This window comes from Ischnura elegans, chromosome 4 (genome assembly GCF_921293095.1).
Source record: "Ischnura elegans chromosome 4, ioIscEleg1.1, whole genome shotgun sequence".
Classification (NCBI taxonomy): domain Eukaryota; kingdom Metazoa; phylum Arthropoda; class Insecta; order Odonata; family Coenagrionidae; genus Ischnura; species Ischnura elegans.
Window position 1 is genome coordinate 124,513,268 of NC_060249.1, and position 13,910 is coordinate 124,527,177.

Sequence of the window (13,910 nt, forward strand, 5' to 3'; positions counted from 1 at the left end):
TGTGCGATACCTCTTCTGCACGGAGATAACTTTGACCGCCATTTTGCACTAACAAGTAGTCCGCAGCGCAGGGACATGGAGACAAGCGCCTCGAGAGTGAGAAAGGGGGGTGGGGGAAGGCAGCTCCCCTCCCAACTTCACCTGTGAAGACTCCGAGGAGAAATTTGATACTCATGAAAAATATGATACGGGTCGCTGGGTGAGGGGTCTCAGTCGGGGTTGATACGTGACACTTAAATGCCGGCGAGCCAATTAAAAATAGTAGAAGCCAATTTATGGGGTCGTGTTCCTCTCTCAGGCGCTGAAAAAATAGGCCTGTAGATGCAAAGGTCATTTTGAGTTTACACCTTTTCCGAAATTGCTGACGATATTATTTATATTATGCAAGCAGGTATTTCGTCAAAATCATGTTATCGACTTAGGTGGCGGATGGGTAAAGTCTTTGCCTGCCATATAAGAAATCGCTGGTTCGAGTCCCGCCTAGTTAGGCTTCCTTTATCCAGAGGATGGTTGTTCGCAAATTCGCAAAATACAAACCGACAGGAACTCAGGGAGACAGAAAGTCATTAGAGCTCACGAAAAAATCATTGTCAACAAAATAAATCGAAGAAAGAAAGATAAGTATGCATTAACACGGTATATTCTACGCTCTTACCTTCGAAAACAACATCTAATTACAAACAAACGAAATATTAGTGGCGCGTAACCAAGGAAAATAATAACAGTAAGTGAAGCTCAATTTCTCTGAGGAGCAGAAGTGGCGCCGCTCAATTTGTAAAGAAACTTTTGGAAACCACTGTAAGTACATCAATTCGGGCGTTTGATATTTGATACGTTGTCGGCAGTGGCGTAGCCAGGAGGAGGGTCCAGGGGGACCCCCCTCGAAATATAAAAGTACAATTACTTTCCTTCATAAAAGAAAACAAAAATCGAAAAGTCATGAATTTACAAATTATTTATTTAACAAATGAAATTTTGTCGATTATGAAAAGTGCTAAAATTAAGACTGACAAAGAAGTCTCGCCTTCTCCTTCCGCAACGCACCTAATTGTAAGTCACACACACTGCGATGTGTCTCCTCCCCGTGAAAAAATAAAAAAAATAAAAAAATAATTAGTTAAAATTAAAATTAATTTAGAACCCATTACTTAGTACCCTGTTTTTAAAAATTTTCCCCCTGGTTTTGGACCCCCCCGAACGAAATTCCTGGCTAAGCTACTGGTTGTCGGTGCTTGCGAAAGAGAAATCGGACCGTCACTTTGATGATTCTCATTTATGTGAAATTTACATCTTGACTTGGCCCATTCGAAATACACGTGGGTAGCACCATGAATAAAATCGTTCTTGGTTTGTTCATCATACTGCATTGAAAACCAAATCCCCTCTCATAATTTTTAGCTGCCACAATAATTATGAGTGGGAAAAAAATTTTCGCTTTTTTTAAAATGAGATGATTTGTTTCTTTTATTTATCCCAGAAGCAGCTCTGAGCTGGACAGGATTAAAAGTTAAGACATTTCCTGTATCTACGCCGGATAATGCCGCACCACTACGTGGCAGGGCGTGTGATATTAAATTACGTGATGTAAAATACATGAGATTTGCGTAATATTTATTTTATTTCATAAATTATGAAAACGCCTAGTGGGCGAATAAATCACATGGGACTGATCGTGTTTTGTAATATTTCGTGGGCTAGTATTACCCGTCTCAAACTTTTGTGGTATGGTATTTGGAGGAGGCGACCGACAGCTGAGGTCATTTGCGTCATTTGCGTGCAAACTTTTGTCCTAAACATGAAATATTCAAGATACTAATGGGAGTAAATCTTTTTCATCACTTAATGATATCTATTATGCACATGAGGTATTCTCTGAATTGGTCGCATCTTGGAATGACACGGCATTAAGTACGGTACGGTGCGTACACGATAACAGAGGAATAAGTGGATGGGAATAGCGGCAAAGAAAGACCTGTAATGAGATATATGGAACATATGCTTAAGGGAGTTATAACAGAAGAATTATGTAAGTTTTGTTAAGTAAACTAATGAGAGAAGTTTAGAGGGAGCCTGGTCAAATTAATATTTGGATGAATGCTTCTTGATGTTGATGATAGGAAAAATACGAAGTAGGGTTGTGATCGTGCTAAAAAATTCATTTTGCTCGTTTGGCGACTAATTCACTAAGGCAGGGGTCTCCGAACTACGGCCCGCGGGCCGAATCCGGCCCGAGGAGGGTTTTCATCCGGCCCGCACACTCGTTTCAAGTAGCGCGCGATTCTCGCTCGTATAACTCTGTGAGACGCCGATAGGAGCATTGCAGCGCTGTACTACACGTCAAAGTGAGAGTAGTGTTGAGAGAGCAATCGACGTTACAATCGAAAAATTCAGTCATCGGCAAATTTGCTTTCCGGCCCGCGGGGCGATTCGGAACTTGGAATGTGGCCCTCGTGGCCTAGTAAATTGGAGAACCCTGCACTAAGGGAACCAATGTGTACTTGCCTGCGGCTTACTATCTTTACATATTATGAATCTTACTATCTTATGTATCCTTGGAAGAGTTGTCAAATTTGCTAATACTCACGTTGTGAAAACGAACTCGGAATCCACTTCCGTGTGCACGAATATTTGGTAATTTATAATAACGGTATTCAGGTGTCATTACATAAAAATCAGCAAAGGCAATCCAAATTTCAAGTTAATAGAATGGTCGTGCCAAAATCTATGCAACTCCCATTACTACTCGCTTACATTCATAACGGTGAAACACAAGCTATATATTCTTCAGCTGGAGCAGCTTATCGAACGTGGCGGTCCGAAATCTCCTGAGTCCCTTCGCGTGCCACCCCTAACATGGAAAGTAAAGGTAACGCCCGAATTGACGTCCCAACAATGAACACTGTCCGGTACCTCTTCTGCATGGATATGACTGAGACCGTCATTTTGCCAAGTTTTATTATACTCGCTTTCCTGTTTGTCCTTCCGGGAAAAATCTTGCAACTCAAATTTTGACCACTTCCAGATTACCTATAACACTGAATTTTACAGAATAGGTCAGAACTGGTAAGCAATGCAAGTTGATTGTTCTTTTTCCACGAACGGAACAGTGTTTCGTGAAATATTAAGAAATAAAAATTATATCTGGATTTCAAAAACTGGTCACCAAAATGCAGGCGCTGCAGTCATTGTAGCTGTATTTAATTGACTTTAAAACATAACAGCAATAACATCCGCCGTAATCCAGTTGTTATAGCATGCAACAGCTGCGTTGAGCAGTCATGGATCGAGATTTTCGAACGATCTTTTTATGCAATGCTTTAAGGTATAGCAACAATATCACTGAAAGTTGTTTCGACAGCTCCTAGCCGTAAATTATGTTTCTAAAAAAATAGACCCATTTGGAAGTATCTTGTTTTTTTATTCCAGAGAATAGTATGTGTTATATTTGAGCAAAATAATCGTATATGAAATTCTGTCCATAAAATCGTACGTCAGAATACCAGTCCGCAAGGCCATATCTCAGCCAATCACTTGTGTGAATAATTAATTGGAGGAAAATTTTAATCTCAGAAAATATAGCTGTTTCTACCATCGTTCGTTCTGTGAAAATTGTCCGTATTGAATATCTGATGTGACATTAGTAATTATGAAGGACACATCTCACCCAGTAAGCAAATGACAATTGTAAACCAAGCATTTTCTAACTATCGTGATTTTTAAATTTAACACTTCATCTCTGAATGCTCACGAATGCCGCTAAAACAGGCCAATAGGATAGTTTCCTTCGTCAAAGAAAACGAAAGGCATTGATTGCGAATCATTACCCACCATTAGTGTATTCATAATAAACAAATTATTTGGTTTTAGAAAGCCCCGTATAGACGAATGTTAATGGCCACTTCTAACCTCTTTTGAAAAAGGCCAGATTGGCGCCTATGCGATGCCACTTAACGTGACGACACAGGGACCTAGATTCCATACGAGTAGATAGGAGTTTTACATCGTCTGAGATTACCAATGCATGCATGAGGCACAGAGCTCAGGGAAACATTTCTCAATAAAAAGCTTTCAAATGACGCAAACTGCATTAAAAATATGATTTCTAGTCCGAGATATCGAAAAAACAGTGAATTTTTCAAATGGTTAAAATTGAGGTTAAATTTCAAAAACAGTTTCGTATTTTCAAGCTAGCCGGCCCTGGTGGGCCTCTAGTGGGGGGGAAGTGTGGGGAAGTTAGTCCTATTTGATCCCAAATCGTATGACGTGGTGCGGGAAGAATCCCGAAGGGCATGGGCGTATCCAGCGAGGGGCATGAGGGGGCAGCTGCCCCCCCTTAAAAGCAAAAATCGCAAATTTCTTTAAGGAAAATAATATTTTTTCAAGCAAATAATTTTAAAAACTAATAAAGAGCTGTTACAGTCTCCCTAAAATGTTAATTTAATTCACCTTGTCCATGCTTCAATCTTACCTACAACTTAAACAACAATGAGTTGCCCCCACCTCTAGTTTTGATCTTGGGTACCCCCATTTTTGTGGTAGCGAAATATTTCGCCATTTAACTTCACAGCACAAGATAACGTATTGTTTAAATATTTCCTGAATACGGCTGAAAATGAATATATTGTGCCTGTCACTTAGAGGTAACATTGGATTCAGTGGCGCCAACATAATGGAGCCCGAGCCCCCTCAAAAATTCGTTATGGGAAAGAGGAACACATGTGTCATGTTTGTCGATTTACCCCGGAGTGACCAGATATCGAGATTCGAGTTATCAGGGCTCTAATGTTCATCGTATGACTCTTTTAAAATGCTTAAAACACTTAAATCTCACCACTTATAAAATTTCCCGTTGCAAGATCCCCGGTTTGGGCTCCTCCAATATTTTTTGTAAGTCGGTATCCCTGATTGGGTTATAATGGGTTAACTGCTACCGTTTCTGGGGTCATATTCTGTGACTCCCAACCGATCAGTACGGGGCACACTGCGTCGGTTTAGAGGACAAGCGAATATTTCTTATGGGTCACTTGCAATTAGAAAGTGGAATTCATTTTTGCTGACTTCATTCAAGGATTCCCTTCCTTTTGCAATGCTATTAGCAACGACATTTTATTATATTTCTCGTTATAATTCTTCCGCCATTAATACGCCTTATCAAACTTCTGCCATTAATTTATCCAATATTGTTAACACAAATCGTCAGTGCAAAACGACGGTCGAGGTCATCTCCATGCATAAATGGTACCGAACAGTAATCACTGCCTGTACGTCAATTCGGGCGTTCAGCTGAATCTGTAAGGTTTCGTGCTCGCGAATGGACACAGGAGATTTCGGACCGCCATAGATTCGAAGGACATACGCTATATATATTCCACGACCTAAGTCTTTGGAATTGTACTCGCTAGGCAATATAATGAGCGCTACTTGTGCAATGACTATTACGATGTCGGGTAATACTACTTATTTGCGTTAGTCCTACGAAACTGGTCCTGAAAATAGTAATACAAAATCAGAGAACAATCGTTGCATTGTATTTACCTGTAGAATATTTCTTGCATTTTTCATCCACCAAACATAAGGCGAGCAACTACGCAATGGAATTTAGAAATGCCAAGAATGTAATCGGAAAAAAGTGCTAAAAATACATGAAATTCGTTTCAAAGGCTTAAATTTCATATCCATAATTGAAATTAAATCACATATCTTATCTTTATAAGTAAGTTTTAAAGAGTAAATTATTCAATGTGTCTAGAACTGAATCTCTGTGTCTAAGTAATCTATGTTTGTCTAAGTGTGGTGAGTTAAAATTCATATGAGTGTTGATTTGCTCAATGGAACAGCCGTACTGAAGCCTCAATTTCCTGATTGGCTTAAGAATAAATCAAATCATTCTCGAACTTGTACCAGTCGGAAGAACCTGTCAAGCAGGGACGGTCTGTTCAGCTCGATTGGTCGGAGATCGTCGAGGGCCCCGCTCTTAGGGGCCCCCCCGCATCACCCTTGTCTAACCTTTTCGGGGCATTCAAAGATCCGGGTAAGGAAGGGGCCATCATGGGCCCCAGCCGAGGGACCCAAATCAATTCAGACCACTCCTGCTGCCAATTGCAGAATTTCCTGTGAAAAACTAGAAGGCTCGAAACAGTTCTTGCCCGAATAGAGTATTTGCACATTTTTGGTGAGGCCTATTAAAAATATCAGTTTGGTTTAATTAAGCAAAATTCCAATTCCTACAGTCGTCCGACCATGGGTGAATTTGTTATTAACAAATAAACATTCCAAAATCAATGTTGCGCTTAAAACACTCCGCCGCCATGTCAGACGGCTTGTGACGTCAATCCCCATACTCAACTGACTGCAGTTCCTCCGATCACCTGCGATTGATGGATATTGTTGTTTACGAACACTGAGGTGAATCTGACGGAATAAACCATCTGTCCTACTATAAATTAGTGGTATATTTCGTACAATAATTCTTGAAGTTCGTAGCCATGAGCGAAGATAGATTAATGGCTTGTAGGACAAAATTCCGGAATGAATATTGTTTTGTTCGAATATGTGGGAGCACCCGTGTTTCTACACCGAAGAAGATTTTTGTAGATGTTCCCGATAAGCCTGAACTACGACAGAAATGGTTATTGGCAGCCCGGAGGGATCTTAATTCGATGCCATTATTACAAACAAAAAGAGTTTAATATTCCATTCAGAAAGGAGAGACTAATGCGTAATACTGAAGCATATGTATGTTTGAGATGCAGTTATTCTTGTATACAAACGGCCGTGTATTCATTGATGATATACATTGCATATGTTTTCACTTCGGATGCTTAATTTCATCATGTATGCTTGATGACTATGGAAAAACATAATTAGCAACGTCAGTATTGTAAGCATTCATACTCGAAAAGCAGATATACACAATGTTGGAGTGGAAAAGGAAAATTTAAAAATTTTACAATGCAGTAAAGAATCGTAAAGAAAATAACGTTACGGTAAATGTATGAATGGTACAAATTTGATGCATTGCAAATACCTACATGCGAGCAATTAGTGACATATGTTTGCAACTCCTAAAATGTTATAGTTCTTTAGCAAAAAGAAACACAACAACCTGCCTCGCTACATTTAAATTTTCAAATATTGACAGCATAAAAGTGCGGAAACATAGGGAAAAATAGTTTACTAGTGGTGTTAATGTATAAAAAACAATGCAAAATTACCCTTACTTGTACATATTTATTGCTCATTATATCACAAATAGCACTTCCACGCACACATTCCACGAGCTGTCTTATTGATACTTATAATCAGTATATGCCGAATCAACTGTTTCAATGAAGAACTTGGCTCACAATAAATATAAAACACTATTATGTAATAATAGTGTTTTATATTAATACTAATAAAGCATAATTATCGGTTTTCCAATCACTCTGCACACCACACTAAAAGATTTGCACTCCTTGAAATTCGTAAGGATTCTTCACATGTCACTTCCCACACATCACTAACGACTTGTTGTCACACAGCAGCGCGGGTTTTTCCCTAATCCGTACCGTCCACTCCTATCCTCTCCCCGGAGGCGTCGACGGGCTCCTATCGCGGCGGCGCCTCTTTCCTTTTTCTTTCCCATCCAAACCCCTCCCCGGGTGACTTGGCGTAACAATAGAATTATTGGGTCCCGGTCCCGGTGTGTTGTATCCTTCAAAGGGCCCTCATTCAGTGGCACCTGGTGGTAATTTATCCAGGATGTACTTTAAAGCGTATGTAGGATGATTTATTTATATTATGTTAATTATTATCCATGAGCATCATATTTCGTCGTAATAGAATACATAGCATGCCAGACATACCAGCATTCTACCCTTAAAACTGCATGAACAGATATAATACAAGCATGCTGATGAAAACAACTATTCCTACCACACATTTACAAGTGGCGGTGGGTGAAATTCATTCTCCTTTCCTTCTTCCGAGCGAACTTGTCTATCACCATGTCATTGAAACCTTTGATACCTTCCTGGAGCTTTTTTTTTCAATTGACAACATCGCTAAAACAGTGAGCCTGTCCTCGTCCATTTGGCTACGTAAGAATATTTAAACACGTTTAAGGGTTGAAAAAATCCCCTCTGCTTCACTAGTTGTCATAGGAATTGTCGCAAGAATTTCAGTAGTTTAGTTATTTCACTGAATGTGTTTTGAATGTTATTGTCAACGATGAATCCTAGTAGGGCAGCGACACTGGACTCTTTCCGGAAGTCCTTTTGCGTGTAAATTATTTCAATCTCAATTTTCAATTGACCCATTGGTTTCGAAGTTAGCAGAGATTTGCGCAATTGAAAACAAATCCGTCAATTTTCGTGGTACAAAATATTTGTTTTCTAAAAACTGTTAATAATAGATCTGGCTTTCATGGATCAAAATTCCAAGTAATTGGAACGAAAACTACGAGAATACCAAGCGCTCAAAGCTGGGCAACTTGATTTTACTCGCAAAAAACGGGTACTTTTTTTTTTAGAAAAAATGAACTACCCGAAATACTATGGTGCGAAATTTTTTAAGTAAATAATACAACGTAGAAACAAAGTCGCTTTCATATGCACTTTTTTGCATTGAAATTGATTGCCTCGTTTGGACGATAGAGCTCTTCAAACCAGGGCGTCTTGCTTTTCTTTACGGACAGTGAAGATCCCGGGGGTTGGTAGTTTAGGCGGCTTCTTCGCTACCTGCCAAGGTCGGTAAAAGGCCTTTTACCGACCTTACTACCTGCGAGTTACCTAATACGCGCGTGCGCACTCGCGTCGTGTTGAGTCTGCCTCCAGAACCCAATTGAACATGGCTTCCCCCCCCCCTGCTTACCTCGTCCCGCCCGAGCATCCTCAAGCGATCGCGTAGACCGAATTTGCGACCGGCGCGATGCCACGGGATCGCACACTTGCAGAGCCGTGAATTCGCCAAGGAGATAGCTGTAGCGTTCGGAGCTTCATATCACTTCCATAAGTAGACAGGATTTTTATCCTTCTCGTCATAAAGGAATAGTTATCTTTTATAATTCATTCATTTTTGGGTTTGCACTTGTTAACATGCGTATGCGCATGCGCCGCCACTGCCCTCATTCAATGTATGTTAGGTCACATAGTCGCCTCCAGTCGAAAACAGTGAAGGAAGTTCGAAGAATATCTTACAGGGTAGAGCAAAATATCTTAAAACGCTCATTTGGATTGACTGTTTCGCGGCCAAATAGGAGGTGTTTTTTTATCGGAATTCTCATGTCGCATTGGTAACATGGTTGTGCCACGGCGGTAATTGTAAAAATTAGTACTCAGGAACACAATAATCCATCAAAATTCACTGATAAATCCTCCAATAACACTCGCAATTTCACGCGGCGGTCCGGTGTTTCCTGTGTCCATTCGCGAGCCCCCCTAGAACTGCAATTGCAGCAAGTAGCCCGAACTGACGTACGTGTAGTGTACACTGCATGGTACCTCTTCGCAAGGAGACAACTATGACCGTCATTTTGTATCCTATCACTTGTTGAAAGCTATCTAAGCCCACCGCCCAGGTATGCGTTCAGGAAAAGATTCAACAAATTATATTTTCATTCCTACTGCTCTAACAATCTCTGCGTCGGACGAGCGAATTTATGATGATAGTTTCCCTAGGATTCCCTGTAATATCTTGCAATAGAATTGAAGGGGTTTTCAGCCTTTCAACGAGATCAAGGGAAAACTTCTGTTCCCCGTTACCCGACCAATGTAGTCCACGTCATTACGGAAAATACCATCGAGGCCGCCAAAATTATGGCAACTATTCACATTGCAGGATTCAGAATTAAAATTGATAGTTTTAAAAAACCTTCAATACCCGTTCAATGCCACAGATGTCAGGCCATCGGGCATATTAAAAATCATTGCTTCTTACAACATCCGTTGCGCCGGCAATCATCCTTCTTATGATTGTGTAAAGTCGAGGGAAGAACCGGCTACATGCGCACTCTGCGGTAAAAACCATCCTGTCAGTTACCGCGGCTGCGAGAAACACCGCGCTGCAAAAGCCGCCATGACCGCACGCTGGTCAGCAGCCCAAGTTGCGAACAAGCATCAGCAAAGTTCTCCGATACCCCAACCTCCCCCACTTCTTCGCTCGTTCTCCGCAGCAACCAATCCTGACTTCCCTCCCATTAATCCTTCAGTTTCCCTTCCTTCAGACCCCAACACTGACGTTAGTGAGCTACTAACCTGGTTCACTGACATCAGCTCCCGCCTCTCCTCTTTCTGCTCCGTAACCGAAAGAAAGATTTTCCTTCTCCAACAAATTCTGCTCCTTCAGACCGGAGAATGAACCCGCACACCTTACAGAAACACTTTTTAAACGTCATTTTTGGAACTGCAACTGTACTGGCTACAATACTCGAACTCTTCCAGTACGCCATGGACAACAACATCGACATAATATTATTGCAAGAAACATTTTTAACACCAAACAAATCTTTTTACTCTCCATACTACAACATTTACAGACTAGACCGCATTACACGCGGCGGAGGAGTAGCAATCCTTATCCGCAATAACCTTCCCCATACCTTATTAAACTCTCCCGATCCCACTTCCTTTGAAGCTCTTGGTATATCGGTTCACAATAAAGACGGTCCTCTCAAAATTTACACAGTTTAGCGTAACTTTACACAAAAAATAACAGCGGACAACTTAGAAAGTCTATTTTCCTCGCCCAATGGAATCTATTTCGGCGACTGGAATGCAAAACTTCCAATGTGGAATAGTAACACAACTGACAAAAGCGGGAGAATGTACAGACATTTGTAACAAACAACAAATTTCAAGTTTTGGCTCCGCTCTTTCCGACCCACTATGCCGCAAAATCTTGCGACATAATCGATTTCGGTCTTTCCCATAGCCAGTCTATTTCTTGCACGCCCTCAGTTATTTACTCTTTCACCTCAGACCACCTCCCGCTACGCTTTACATTACCGCTAAGTAAAAAACCAATTTTGCCAACAGAATTTCATGTTACTAAGATAAAAATGTCTCTTGTCTAAATAATTCCCTTTCTGAAATAAACCCCATCGAAAACCCAACTCCTGCACTGATTGACCGACAAACAGAAGCCATTACCTCTGCACTTCATGAAGCAAAAAATCGAGCTTCACGCACCTTTACCACTCGTCCCAAAACACACCAAAAATTCCCACAATTCCTTGTCGACCTAATCAAACGCCGCAACGCTGCCCGCTAATTGTGGCAGAATTGTAAAAACTCCCAGGATAAAATAATTTACAACCGTCTTTCAAACCTTGTCAAACAAGAAATCAAGTCACTTAGCACAATAAACTGGGAAAGACATATTTCAAAATTAACGTTTGATAATCCAGTCCCTCCTGATGCCATATCTATTTGACGAACAATTAGGTCCTTCAAGAAAACAGACAAAGTCTTTTCTCATCCACTCTAAATTAATTTTAAATTAATTTTTGACCCAATTAAAAAAGTTGAAATTCAGGCCGACCAACTCCAATCAACCATGTCCCTAGATAACTCCTTCTCCCCAAAAATGACTCAGTTAACAACATTTTCGACAATCTAAAAGCTACGCCTTCTCATATTGCTATCTCTTCCCTGTCTGAGGTATATCTAAGTCTGAGGTATATCTAAAATACTTAACTCTCTTTCTACAAGAAAAGCTCCCGGTCTTGATAAAATTTCCAACACTCGGCTTCGACTCGCCACACTGAAAGAAAAAATTGGCTGTTGTATCCAATAGTTGGATCCCACATCCAATTTAAATGGTTGCTATGGCCCCATCCAGTTAGTTGGATGAGGGATCCATTTTAAATGGCTGGGTGAGAAATGGCTGTGACTACCAACTCGTTGGATACCACAGCCAGCGTCGATGGGTCTTACGTCCATCTATATTGGATGCCACAACCTTGCGAAATTGTTGCCGTAGCGTTTAATGAATGGGTAATATTTCAACGGATATTATTATTAATAGTGTCACCATTTGAAAGTAACATTATAATATCCTTTCGTGGTACTATTTTCGACACTTCCGACGAACATTAGAGTCAGATGATGCATTTTTTTAAAATAAAATGTTTATTTACACTAAATTTTGGAGTTCATAATTTTCACTGCAACCTTGAAGACTTACTCATCTCGGATCACTATCATGTGGAATTGAATGCCATAAATAATGCAAATAGGTTAAATGAAATAAAAAAGCAGTGGTCTTTTATAAAACGTATTTATTAAAAATTGAAGCAACTATTTAAAAAGAAACAAACTTTCAGGTAAAAAATTTTGTTACACAATATTTGAAGGCTGCATACAATTCTCCTGCAATAGTCCGGCATTCTCACTTATGGCTGGCTATTTTTAATTATAGGCTGAAAATATACTAAGTTTTCAACATTGATGGAGTTTACTATGCTGGTTTCAAGAACTTCGTAAACATCAAACATTTGTCGAAATCGAAGGTGTACAGAGCTTTGTAGACGAAACACTCAATCATTTTCGTTGGAAATTATTCTGTCCACTATTCCATATTCAGGAAGGCTGAAATCGTCGAAACAAACTGCAACACATTTTCCACTTCGGTAACGAGTGAACTTCATTTTCACCCAAGGCACCTCAAGGCAAGCTGACACAAACTCACGGGGAATTTTCCTATAAGTTCACAGTGTCCATCAACACCTTACAATCTTCCACTAAGGAACTGAAAGAAATATATAAAATATTTACATAATTAAACTATCCTTTATGATTATTGGTAATACTCTTTTGCAATTAGTTACCAACGTTTTACATGAAAAGTAAGCTACTTCCTACTCATAACTTAAGCTATTTATACAGTACATAAATCAGCCGTAACTTCTTGACATGTGAACATCAAAAATAGCTAGATCAGGAGAAAAATGATTTTAAAAAGTCTGTGGTATGTTACACCTTGCAATATGGATACTATAGTATATAGGTCTATATCCTCGATTTGAGTTCTAAATTTCGTGATACACAGCTCTATATTGCAGTTCATACGCATTGTAACGTTTGATATTATGTTTATGTTTTGATTTATATTATTTATTTGATGTTTATAATTGGATTGTTGCCAATGTTGAAAAGAGAGAGGGAATTGTTGAGAGGGAAGCCATTTAAATATGAGCTTGACGGAAGGAGAGGAGAATAAGAAATTGTGATATGAAATGAATAAAGAGGACTCTGGAAGAAGGTAGTGTCTGATATTACACTTTGATATTATATACATTTAGGGTAGAGTCCTTCGCATAATTAGTGCATATAAGTATCTGCATTTCTACTTGTACAGTGGAACTCACGTTATCCGGTGTGCATGAACTTTCAATCCAATCCAATTGAAATTGAAATCAAATGGAAAACTACTTGAAACTTTTCATCAATGGATTAAATGAGAATACAAACATTTCATTCAGAACTAATGATACACATGTATTAAGTTAAAATGCATTCGTTTTATTAGTAACGAAATGCATGATTCATACGGGTAGTCATCGAAAATTGACCGGAGTTATTTTCGAGGAAAAGTAAGGTTTAAAAAATACAATATCCAACCTAAGGATAACATCAACCCAAAAGATAAAACCTTGAACGGTGAAATAATATAAGATTTCCGCATATTAACGAAACACGATAGCCAAACTCACCGGTAAATTTTTCCACGAGACAGTTCAGGCCCCAAGCATCAAGAAAATCCTTAGCTCGGTTATCCATATCGGTTATCTTCTCGTCTTTAAGCGCTCTAAGAGTATAAAAAGAAGTATTAAAATTGGAATTGAATGGCAATATTTTCTCACTTGCAAGAGGAAACTTAAAACCCATTTACTTACCACCAAACGCGCCAAACACGTACACTTACGAGTT